Source organism: Bufo gargarizans, chromosome 5 (genome assembly GCF_014858855.1).
Source record: "Bufo gargarizans isolate SCDJY-AF-19 chromosome 5, ASM1485885v1, whole genome shotgun sequence".
Classification (NCBI taxonomy): domain Eukaryota; kingdom Metazoa; phylum Chordata; class Amphibia; order Anura; family Bufonidae; genus Bufo; species Bufo gargarizans.
The window spans coordinates 223,635,324-223,648,737 of record NC_058084.1 but is presented as its reverse complement, the minus strand read 5'-3'; positions in this window follow the sequence as shown (position 1 = coordinate 223,648,737).

Sequence of the window (13,414 nt, the reverse complement as noted above, 5' to 3'; positions counted from 1 at the left end):
AATGAGTGGGCATTATTACTTTAAGAAATGAAGGTCAGTCAGTCCGACAAAACTGGGAAAACTTTGAAAGTGTCCCCAAGTGCAGTCACAAAAACAAGCGCTACAAAGAAACTGGCTCACATGCGGACTGCCCCAGATAAGGGAGACCAAGAGTCACCTCTGCTGCGGAGGATAAGTTCATCCGAGTCACCAGCCTCAGATAATTCCACATGTGTTAATTCATAGTTTTGATGCCTTCAGTGTGAATCTACAATTTTCATAGTCATGAAAATAAAGAAAACTCTTTGAATGAGAAGGTGTGTCCAAACTTTTGGTCTGTACTGTATATATTTTCATTTTGTACTGAAATGGGGACTAAATGCTTTCACCACAAATAACTGCAACAGTGAAGTGTGTATATATTTTTCCCTCTGTACTAAAATATGGTAGACCACTAAACTATTTCAACACATATAACTGTAGATGTGCACTGAGAATTAGAGTTGAGCGGACATCTGGATGTTCGGGTTTGACGGGTTCGGCCGAACTTCACAAAAAAGTTCGAGTTCGGGACCCGAACTTGACCCCGAATCCCATTGAAGTCAATGGGGACCCGAACTTTTGAGCACTAAAATGGCTGTAAAAATGTCATGGAAAGGGCTAGAGGGCTGCAAATAGCAACAAAATTTGGTTAAGAGCATGGCAAGTGCTCTGCAAACAAAAGTGGATAGGGAAATGATTTTAAATAACATAAAATACGTTAAAAAAAAAAAATCGTGATCTAGGAGGACGAGGTCGAGGATGCGGTGGATGTGGCGGTGTAGGTGGAAGCGGCGGTGAAGGAGGAGTAGGTTACCTACAGTTTTTTAGTTTTCAATTTATTTTCATTTTTTTTAAATTAGGGTACACCCCAAAACATTGGGAAATATAACCTGTGATAACCCCCTCCAGTCATGCTAAACACACGTTCAGACAATATACTGGCTGCAGGGCAGGCCAGCACCTCAAAGGCGTAAAGGGCAAGCTCGGGCCATGTGCCCAATTTGGAGACCCAGAAGTTGCAGGGGGCAGAACCATCAGTCAGTTCATGTAAGAGTGTGCAAACATACTGCCCCACCATGTTGCATATCCCCGTGATGTTCACGATCCAATTGGATATCTGCTCTATCAACTTTCAATGTTCTTTTCTGCGCCTACCATGGTGATCACGGTTATTGGCGAATCAGGGATCCACGCCGGAAAGGGAGCATGAGAAAGAGAGACCACATCCAAGGGAGATACAAGTATTACATTTTTTGGGGATCGAGCGGAAATATGGGAAAAGTTATTGAGGCGCAAATGTGGGACAAATAACTAAAGCGCAAATGTGGGACAAATAACTAAAGCGCAAATGTGGGACAAATAACTAAAGCGCAAATGTGGGACAAATAACTAAAGCGCAAATGTGGGACAAATAACTAAAGCGCAAATGTGGGACAAATAACTAAAGCGCAAATGTGGGACAAATAACTAAAGCGCAAATGTGGGACAAATAACTAAAGCGCAAATGTGGGACAAATTATTGAAGCACAAATGTGGGACAAATTAGTAAAGCGTAAATGTGGGACAAATTATTGAAGCTCAATTGTGGGACAAATTAGTAAAGCGCAATTGTGGGACAAATTAGTAAAGCGCAAATGTGGGACAAATTAGTAAAGCGCAATTGTGGGAAAAATTAGTAAAGCGCAATTGTGGGACAAATTATTGAAGGGTAAATGTAGTACAACTTGTTGAAGTTTGAGCATTGAATGAAAGGAGGTGGTGTGCATCAATTAAAGAAGAATTTCTGAAATTGTATTCCCTGTGACCTATGAAGGGCAGGGGTTTATTCATGTCCAAAATTGTAAAATGTCAACCCAATAATGTAACAAAAAAATTACAGAAATGTATTAACCTGTCTACTTGGTAGAGCAGGGGTCTATGACAGAAAAAAATTGTTTATTGTCACCCAAAAATGTAAAAGAAAAATTATTGAAATTTATTAAGCTGTCAACTAGGTAGAGGAGGAGTATATTACACCCAAAAATTTGTAAATTTCACCAGAAAATGTAACTGCCAATTTTTTTTTAACCTACTAGGTATAGCAGCAATGCATCACACCCAAAAATTGGTGAATCTCACCCGAAAATGTACAAAGTAGTGAAATTACATAAAATAAAATAGGAGGAGTTCCATATGGAGTAGGAGTTTGGGGAGGCGGTGGACGTAGTGTTGTAGGTGGAAGCGGCGGTGGAGGAGAACGAGGTAGCCAACACTGGTTTTTTGTTTTAATTTAATACATTTTTTTTAATTAGGGTACACTCCAGTGTGAAACATCCAAAATACAAGAATGAGCATTTGCGCTGCAGTATAGCAATGACTAGTTAAGGCCGGCATACATGGCTATTCTGCACAAGGTACGTACAAGTCCTGTGGGATCCATGCCTGGTTCATTTAAATGAACGTGAGCTTGTCCACATTGGCTGTGGACAGGCGGCTGCGCTTGTCTGTGATGACGCTCCCTACTGTGTTTACACTTTAGTGAATACAAACATAGCTGGATAATTCTCATTTATAGCTTGTTGGTGTACACATTAATAAGGCTACAGACCTGTAAACAAATATAGTGTAGCTTCAGTGTTAAAGTACAATGGGGTGCATTATCAACAACAACCTCCCAGCAATAAAAACTTCCCCAAAGTAGAGAGTTAGCTAATTGTTAGCAACAACATTTGAGAATGACAGCAGAACAGTATACAATTCTGATTGGTAGGTTTGTCAAAGGAATGTTTGTGCCGGAAGTCCATGCTCTGTAGCTGTAGATCCCATCGTCTGTGCGGTTGCTCCACTGCAAACCCACTTCTGAGTTATCATCATATCTCCATCTTTTTCTTCCAGCCATTTCTGCAGCTGCTCCAGCCAAAGCTCCTGCTGCAGCTGCTCCAGCAGCCACCCTGAAGGATCCATAACGAATAGGGGTCTTTGCACGCACACGAGATGTCCCACGAGTGGTTCCACGGGCTCCTCCTCTCGCACCACCACGACCTCCTTTAGTGTTGACAGTGTGAGGGAGAAGTGCCACCAATAGTAGAAAAGACCAACACAGGGCATAGCTACCCCGCATTTTCATACACCTCAGGAAACAAAAATCAAAATGTATTAAAAAGATATACAAATATATATATATATATATATATATATAGTGCCTTGCAAAAGTATTCACCCTCCTTCACTATTTTAGGAATGTTGTTCCATTACAGACTTAAAGGGGTTGTCCGAGTTCTGAAAAAAAAAATTATAGCACTGAAAATCTGATATATAACTGAGCTAAGCAAGTTTTATGCAAAAAAATATATAGATTTCCTAATTTCCCTGGTTCTTTTCTTGCCCTATGTTTACATGCAATAAAAACAATCTCTGCCCCTCCCCCTGCACTGCTAAGGGAGTGGATACAAGAGCTGCCCTGAGTGACATGTCTGACTGCTGGGAGACTCTGCAGCCTGTTGTATGTGGAGGACTACAAGTTCCAGCTGTATAATGACACTGCTAAGGGAGTGAATACAAGTGCTGCCCTGAGTGACATGTCTGCCTGCTGGGAGACTCTGCAGCATGTTGTATGTGTAGGACTACAAGTCCCAGCTGTATAATGACACTGCCAATACACACAGGATCTTCCCCCTACCTTCTTGTGCAATGTTCTCTCTAGTCATTCAGCTTCAGTGCCCAGAATTGTCCCTGCCTGCAGAGCTGTGCAGCTGAAAGGGGTTAAGAATCCTAGCAGACAGTAGACGGCACGGAAGGTGAGTGTAGGCAGCACAGTGACGTCTCATTTACAGGCTTGTAAACAACCTTTATCAGAACAGAGAGAGAAGCTGACATCACAGGTCATGTGACCCTCAGTGAAATCTGAGAAACCAGCCCCTGGAGATAAAGTGAGTGAATTTGAAAGCTGTTAGATTTGCTTAGTTAGGAACATAGAAAGAACAAAAAAATAACTCGGATAACCCCTTTAAGTTCGATGTTTTGTTGATCTGAATTTTATGTTATGGACCAGAACACAATAGTCTAAGTTTGTGAAGTGAAATGAGAAAAATATATAAATAAAACTATTGTTTAGAGATAGAAAACAGAAAATTAGCATGTGAGTATGTATTCACCCCCTTTGTTAGGAAGCCCATAAAAAGCTCTGGTGCAACCAATTACCTTCAGAAGTCACATAATTTGTGAAATTATGTCCACCTGTGTGCAATCTAAGGTCACATGATCTGTCATTACATATACACACCTTTTTTGAAAGGCCCCAGAGGCTGCAACGACTAAGCAAGAGGCATCACTAACCAAACACTGCCATGAAGACCAAGGAACTCTCCAGACAAGTAAGGGACAATGTTGTTGAGAAGTACAAGTCGGGGTTAGGTTATAAAAAAATATCCAAATCTTTGATGATCCCCAGGAGCACCATCAAATCTATCATAACCAAATGGAAATAACATGGCACAACAGCAAACCTGCCAAGAGACAGACGTCCACCAAAACTCACGGAATGGGCAAGGGGGGCATTAATCCAAGAGGCAGCAGAGAGACCTAAGATAACCCTGGAGGTGCTGCAGAGTTCCACAGCAGAGACTGGAGTATCTGTACATAGGTCGACAATAAGCAGTACATTCCATAGAGTTGGGCTTTATGGCAGAGTGGCCAGAAGAAAACCATTACTTTCAGCTAAAAACAAAAAGGCACATTGTGAGTTTGCAAAAAGGCATGTGAGAGACTCCCAAAATGAAAGGAGGAAGGTGCTCTGGTCTGATGAAACGCTATGTCTGGTGCAAACCCAACACATCACATCACCCAAAGAACACCACCGTTTTTCAGCAGCCTGGACTGGGAAACTGGTTAGAGTTGAGGCAAAGATGGATGGTGCTAAATACAGGGATATTCTTGAGCAAAACCTGTACCACTGTGCGTGATTTGAGGCTAGGACGGAGGTTCACCTTCCAGCAGGACAATAATCCCAAACACACAGCTAAAGCAACACTTGAGTGGTTTAAGGGGAAACATGTAAATGTGTTGAAATGGCCTAGTCAAAGCCCAGATCTCAATCCAATAGAAAATCTGTGGTCAGACTTAAAGGGGTTGTCCGGGTTCAGAGCTGAACCCGGACATACCCTTATTTTCACCCTGGCAGCCCCCCTGAGCCTAGCATCGGAGCATCTCATGCTCCGATGCGCTCCTGTGCCCTGCGCTAAATCGCGCAGGGCACGGGCTCTTTTGTTTTCAATAACACACTGCCGGGTGGTAACTTCCACCCAGCGGTGTGTTCGGTGACGTCACCGGCTCTGAGGGGCGGGCTTTAGCTCTGCCCTAGCCGTTTTACTGGCTAGGGCAGAGCCAAATCCCGCCCATCAGTGCCGGTGACGTCACCGGGAATCCTGTCAGCCCCATGGAGAGCCCCGGTACGTCACCGGAACTCTGAAAAATGCCTTTGCCCTGTGCAATTTAGGGCAGGGCAAAGGAGAGCATCGGAGCATGAACTGCTCCGATTCTCATGTCAGGTGGGCTGCCTGGGTGATAATGGAGGGCTGTCCAGGTTCAGCTCTGAACCTGGACAACCCCTTTAAAGATTGCTGTTCACAAGCCCAAACAATCCAACTTGAAGGAGCTGGAGCAGTTTAGCAAGGAGGAATAGGCAAAAATCCCATTGGTAAGATGTTGCAATCTCCTAGAGACTTATCCAAAGCGACGGGGAGCTGTAATAGCCGCAAAAGGTGGCTCTACATTGTCTTTAGGGGGTTGAATAGTTATGCGCATTTATTCTTTCTGTTATTTTGTCCGATTTGTTGTATCCTTCACAATAAAAAAAAAACTTTTTCAAAGTTGTGGTCATGTTCTGTAAATAAATTATGCAAATCCTCAAACAATCCATGTTAATTCCAGGTTGTGAGACACCAAAATACAGAAAAAATCCAAAGTGGGGGTGAATACTTTTGCAGGGCCCTGTGTATATATACACACACACACACACACACACACACAATTTTAACTATGAAACATTTCTCTAGTAAATGTAAAAATAGTCAAATTACGAAGTTAGAGTGCAGTGGGGCTGAAATTGTTATAGGGTGTCTGAATTCATTGAGCATACATTGCTTTGAATGGATGACATTGTACCCCCAGTAATAGAGCATATAATTGTTTAAAACAGGCTCTATTAGAAAATTAGAAACCTTGTTATGATCTCTTAGAAAGAACATCCTAACGTTCAGAGGAAAGAATGTTTTTTTTTTTTTTTTTTCAATGTTATAATATACCCACAAATCCCTTGAGATTAATATGCTGCAGTGCTGAGAACCTACTTGGAATCCTACTTTGAGCAAAAAATGGGTCATTTCCAGTTAGATCTGCCAAAACAGATCAGATGCATTACTAATTCATAGTTTGTATTAGGATTCCATAACTATAACATTATTATTTCATAGCCTGGGTGCCACATCAGCCTTTGCACCACCGATGATTACATCCCTGTGTAAATTGCTGAGTTACTACTGTGCTCACACTTTAGTGAATACAAACGTAGCTGGATAATTCTCATTTATAACATGATGGTGTAGACATTAATAAGGCTACAGACCTGTAAACAAAAACCCTCAGTGTTGAAGTATAATGGAGTATACTGCACATTATCATCAACAACCTCCGCAGTAAAATATCTCCAAAGCAGAATTAGTTTTATAATATACCCACAAATCCGCTGAAATTAATATACAGTAGTGCTGAGAACGTTGGTGCACATGGAGCAGACAGCTTTGGAATTCTACTTTGAGCAAAAAATGGGTCATTTCCAGTTTAGATCAGTTAGGGAAAACATGGATAATGCATATGAATTTCTTAGGGTTGGATTAAGGCACAGAAAGGGCAAAAAAGACACAACTGCACTAAATAACAGGAATTAGTGGAAAGGTGCTGCTCTACAATTACACAATATACATTATTGTGTGGCACAGATAGTGTTACCTGGAAATACAAAGGAGTAGCTCCCTACCTGGCCATTTTGAGTCAAGTAAATGTCCACTGCTTTATGTAATGTGCACGTCACATGCCATGGGTAGGCATCTGGAACTAGTACATTAATATACATGACAAGTCATATTACAATACAGCAAACATTAGGTCTCACCTAAGGAATTGATGTTGACAATTCAGTTTAAACAGAACTGCTTCTATTTTCCTCCAGCTTCAGTCCTATGACTCTTCTTGCTTTGATGCCCGTGGGGTGTTACTGTAGATTCCTTTATGTCCTTGCAAGCACACAGGTTATTGTTACCTTTAAATCCTCCCAAGTAAAATCACATGAAAGGTTTTAAATAATTTGCTGGAGAATGTCTACATATGCATTTTCCCATCAGCAAATAATCTTCCTGATCGTGGGACATTCAAGCAAACAGACAGAAGAGGAGGAAACCCATCTGTGCATGTAACAGTATTTCCATGGAAACTACCAGCAATGAGAATTAAAACAAGCTTCAAACAATATTCCAATGCAAGTAGTCATTTTAGACTAGTATTGTGTTCATTTCTGAATGTAATAATACTGTGCAAAAACACAGTATTTTAGGTATGTTAGGATATAGGAATGATTTCACACAAGGCTTTAGTTAAAGGGGCTTTCCAAAAAGAGAAAAAATGTACACAGAGGGTGGAATGGGAATGAAACATCTATTACAAACCTGATGATACCAATCCCCATGGATTTTTACACTGCAAAATAAAAAAAAGAAACCACTCTGGTGGTCTTTCTTTACATTATTGCTGCAGTCACATGGTGTACTCCCACTGGACTGCTGCAACAGTGGTATCTATAATCTCATATTTTCAAGCTGTATATACAGGCATGACCAATGAGAGCTGGCACAGCAGTCAAACCCATAGTTAAAGGCACATGCACATGCCTATAGCGCCTGCCAGAACAGGGGGTGGCACAAGCAGGGAGAGTTTTTTTTTTTTCTACAGATCTGGACTTGCTTCCTATCTACTACATTGCAGGAGCTTAACCCCTTAGGGACATAGCCTTATTTCACCTTAAGGACCAGGCCATTTTAAGTGCCGATAACTTTAAAACGCTTTGACGTATCCAGGTCATTCTGAGATTGTTTTTTCGTCACATATTGTAATTCATGACACTGGTAAAATGAAGTCAAAAAATGTATTTATCTTTGCATAAAAAATACAAAATGTACCAAAAATTTAGAAAAATTAGCTAATTTCCAAGTTTCAATTTCTATACTTCTGAAATACATAGTAATACCCCCAACAATTGTGATGATTTTACATTCCCCATATGTCTACTTCATGTGTGAATTATTTTGGGAGTGATATTTTAATTTTTGGGGATGTTACAAGGCTTAGAAGTTTAGAAGCAAATCTTGAAATTTGTCAGAAATTAACAAAAACCCAATTTTTAGGGACCACTACAGGTCTGAAGTCACTTTGCGAGGCTTACATAATAGAAACCACCCATCTAAGAAACTACACCCCCGAGGTATTCAAAATGATTTTACATACGTTGTTAACCCTTTAGGTGTTGCAGAAGAGTTAATGGCAAATGGGGATGAAATTTAACTTTTTGTCTAATTTTCCATTTTAACCCATTTTTTTCCACTAACAAAGCAAGGGTTAACAGCCAAACAGGACTGTATCTTTATTGCCCTGACTCTGCTTTTTACAAAAAACACCCAATATGTGGCCATAAACTACTGTACGGCCACACAGCAGGGCGTAGAGTGAAAGGTGCGTCATTTGGTTTTTGGAAGGCAGATTTTGCAAGACTGGTTTATTTACACCATGTCCCATTTGAAGCCCCCTGATGCACCCCTAGAGTAGAAACTCAAAAAAGTGACCCCATCTAAGAAACTACACCCCTCAAGGTATTCAAAACAGATTTTACATACGTCGTTAACCCTTTAGGTGTTGCACAAGAGTTATTGGCAAATGGGGATGAAATTTGAGAATTTCATTTTTTTTTGTCTAATTTTCCATTTTAACCCATTTTTTCCACTAACAAAGCAAGGGTTAACAGCCAAACAAGACTGTATCTTTATTGCCCTGAGTCTGCCGTTTACTGAAACACCCAATATGTAACCGTAAACTACTGTACGGCCACACAGCGGGGCGTAGAGTGAAAGGTGCACCGTTTGGTTTTTGGAAGGCAGATTTTGCAGGACTGGTTTATTTACACCATGTCCCTTTTGAAGCCCCCCTGATGCACCCCATGAGTAGAAACTCCCTAAAAGTGACCCAATCTAAGAAACTACACCCCTCAAGGTATTCAAAACTGATTTTACATACGTCGTTAACCCTTTAGGTGTTGCACAAGAGTTATTGGCAAATGGGGATGAAATTAGAAAATTTCATTTTTTGGCCTAATTTTCAATTTTAACCCATTTTTTCCACTAATAAAGCAAGGGTTAACAGCCAAACAAGACTATATCTTTATTGCCCCAACTCTGCCGTTTAGAGAAACACCCAATATGTGGCCGTAAACTACTGTACGGCCACACAGCGGGGCGTAGAGGGAAAGGTGCGCCGTTTGGTTTTTGGAGGGCTGATTTTTATGGACCGGTTTATTTACACCATGTCCTGTTTCAACCCCCCTGATGCAATAAAAGTTAAATGACCCCATTTTGGAAACGACGGGATAAGGTGGCATTTTTTGGGGACTATTTTTAGGGTACATATGATTTTTGGCTGCTCTATATTACATTTTTGAGAGGCAAGGTTAACAAAAATTGAAATTCTGAAATTTCATCTCCATTTGCCATTAACTGTTGAGGAACACCAAAAGGGTTAATATAGTTTGTATAATCAGTTTTGAATACCTTGAGCAATGTAGTTTCTTAGGTGGGGTCACTTTTAGGGAGTTTTTACTCTAGGGGACATCAGGGGGGCTTCAAAAAGGACATCAAAATCGGCCTTTCAGAAACCATGTCGGTCCTTTCCTTTTGCGGCCTCCCTTTTACTGATACAGCAGTTTATGACCAGAATTGTGGCATTTTTGTAAACTGCACTATCAGGGTAATAAATATTAACTTTTGTTTGGTTGTTAACCCTTGTTTTGTTACCAGAAAAAAACGGATTGAAATGGAAAAGTGCCAAAAATAGCGGTTTTGGCACAGTTTTTTTTTTTTTTTTTACCGTGATAATCTGGGGGGTTAGGTCATGGGATATTTTTATAGAGGAGATTCTTACAGACGCGGCGATACCTAATAAATCTTATGTGGGGGCTCATTTTTTGCGGGAAGAGCGGATGGTTTTATTGGCACTATTTTGGGGGCTATATGACTTTTTGATTGCATTGCTTGCTATTAAACTTTTTGTTGCACCATTTCTTTTGGACCGTGTTAATCTGGGGGGTTGGGTCATGGGGCATTTTTATAGAGGAGATAATTACGGACGCGGCGATACCTAATAGGTCTACTTTTTTTTACATTTATTTAGGTTTTAGACTATATTATCCTTTTTGATACCCCCCCAAAAAAATTGTCAGTTTATTTTTTTTTATCCGATTATCTTTTGCGGGATGAGAGGACGGTTTTATTGGCACTATTTTGGGGGCTATATGACTTTTTGATCGCTTGCTATTAAACTGGACCGTGTTAATCTGTGGGGTTAGGTCATGGGGTATTTTTATAGAGGAGATTATTACCGACGCGGCAATACCTAATATATCTACTTTTAATAAATTAATTTAGTTTTTTTGGGTGTCTCAAGTCTGAGAACTAGTTTTTTTTTATCCAATGTCAGTGTTAAATTGAGATTTAAATTTAGTACTTCATGGAAGTGTGATGCTCCCTGAAGCAACTGTCAATGCAGAGGCCCGGATGATCGGGGCACGTGTCGCACTGAGTAGTGGTGTCTTTCCGTATCCCCCTCCTGCGACACACTCTGCACTTTTTGGGGGTTCGTCCCTTCTTTCCAGTATGGGGGACCACACCTGGAAAGTGTTGGCCAGGGACGATCCAGGCGCCTACAGTTCCCGAGGTACTCTGACCTGCTCTTTCCTGGCCCGAAAAGATCAGGGCCTTGAGGACTGCCTCATAGAAATGGAGGAATGTCCCTGTGTTGCCAGCGCTCCGGGACAGCACAAAAGAGCTGTACATGGCAACCTGCACCAAGTAGACTGCAACTTTTTTGTACCATGCCTGGATTTTGCGCATGGCGTTACATGGCTTGAGGACTTGATCAGAGAGATCAACTCCTCCCATATACCGATTGTAGTCGACGATACAATCGGGCTTGAGGACCGTTGCCGCACGGTCCCACAAGCGGACGTGGATCTGGCGGCAAGGGACTGGAACAAGGGGATACTGGTATAAAAGTTATCCACGTACAAGTGGTAACCCTTATCCAGCAGTGGGTACATAACTTCCCACACAAGTTTCCCGGTAACACCCAGAGTGGGGGGACATTCTGGGGGTTGAATCCGGGAATCTCGCCCCTCGTATACACGAAATTTGTAAGTGTACCCTGAGGTACTCTCACAAATTTTGTATAGCTTCACGCCATACCACTTGGAGGGCACATACTGGCGGAAAATGAGTCTCCCCTTGAACGCAATGAGAGACTCATCAACCGCGACCTCCCTTCCAGGTACATAGGCCTCCATGAATTTGGCCCCAAAGTGATCGATGACCGGCCGTATCTTATACAGACGGTCATGGGCAGGATCACCTCGGGGGGGGGGGGGGGGGGGGGACATGCTGTTTTATCGGAATAATGCAGACATTTCCGGATGGCCTCAAACCGGGAGCGTGTCATGGCCGTACTGTAAAGTGGGGTCTGGTATAGGACGTCTCGGCTCCAGTACAGCCTGACACTGGGTTTCTTGACCAGGCCCATATGCAGCACGAGGCCCCAAAATGTCCTCATTTCGGCTGCACTGACCGGCGTCCAGCCACCAGGCCTGGCCAAAAAGGAGCACGGGTGTTGAGCGACGAACTGTTGGGCCTACAGGTTCGTCTGCTCCAGCATCAGATTTACCAGTGGGTCACTGAAAAAATGACAAAAAAGGTCATATTCAGTGTAGACCCACTGTGGAAATCTGGATTCCTGATTGGCCTACAAAATCAGGAATCACTGGCTCATATCGATATGGGCTACACCAGACTAGTTCACCGGCAGGGTGCTCCGGTGGATTTAACTGGTGGGCCGGGAAACCAGTACGAGCCCCAGAACAGCTCGTACTAGGCTGGGCCACAGGGTCCCTAACATGGCGGTCTCCTTGCTCCGCCTGGCGGGGGGATCATCATCATCACTAGATGATGAGGAGGACGCGGATGACAACAGGAATGTGGGGTCATCCTCATCCTCACTGGGACTCTCAGAGTCAGAAAAATCTTTATTTGGTGTGCATGTGTGTGGGGGCACGGGTGTTCACGAACTCACCCTAAAACTAAGAAAGAAACTGAAGAAGCGATGGATTCAATGTAAGAGCCAGAGAAATGCTAGGAGTTGTAGTTCTCTTGTCTTATACCCCATCCCTGCTTGGAGGGACTAATGTTATTTACTTGGGACTGTACATTGGAGGTGGCTGTGGAAGGGAGTGATAATATTTACACTGGGGTGCATATTGGAGGCAGCTGGAGGAGAGAGTGATGTTAATTATATGGGACTGTATGTTGAAGGGGACTGGGTGAGTGATGTAGTTTAAATGTGACTGTATATTGGAGGTAGCTGGAGTAAGAAGTGATGTTTTTTTACATGGGTCTGTATGTTGGAGGCTGGGGGAGGAAGTGATGTTATTTACATGGGACTGTATGTTGGAGGCTGAGGGAAGTGATCTTATGTACATGGGGCTTTGTGTTGGAGGCGGCTGGGGGAGGGAGTGATGTTATTTTCATGGGACTGTATGTTGGAGGCAACTGGGAAAGGGTGTGATGTCATTTACATTGGACTGTATGTTGGAGGTGGCTGGGAGAGGGAGTGATGTTATTTACATGGGACTGGATGTTGGAAGCAGCTGGGGGATGGAGTAATGTTATTTACATGGGAAATTATATCGGAAGAGTGAGTGATATTATTTACATGGGACTGTATATTGGAGGCAGCTGGGATGGGAGTGATATAATTTACATGGGACTGTAAGTTGGAGCCAGCTCGGGAAGGGGGTGTTGTTTTTTTACATGGGACTGTATGTTGGAGGTGGCTGGAGGGAGTGATGTTCTTTACATGGGACTGTATGTTGGAAGTGGCTGGGGGAGGAAGTGATGTCATTTACATGGGCCTCTATTTTGGAGGGGTTTAAGGGATGGAGTGATGTTATTTACATAGGAGTGTAAATTAGAGGCGGCTGGAGGAGGGAGTGATCTTATTTACATGGCAGTGTATTTTGGAGGCGGCTGAAGGTAGGAGAGTGGTGTTGTTCACA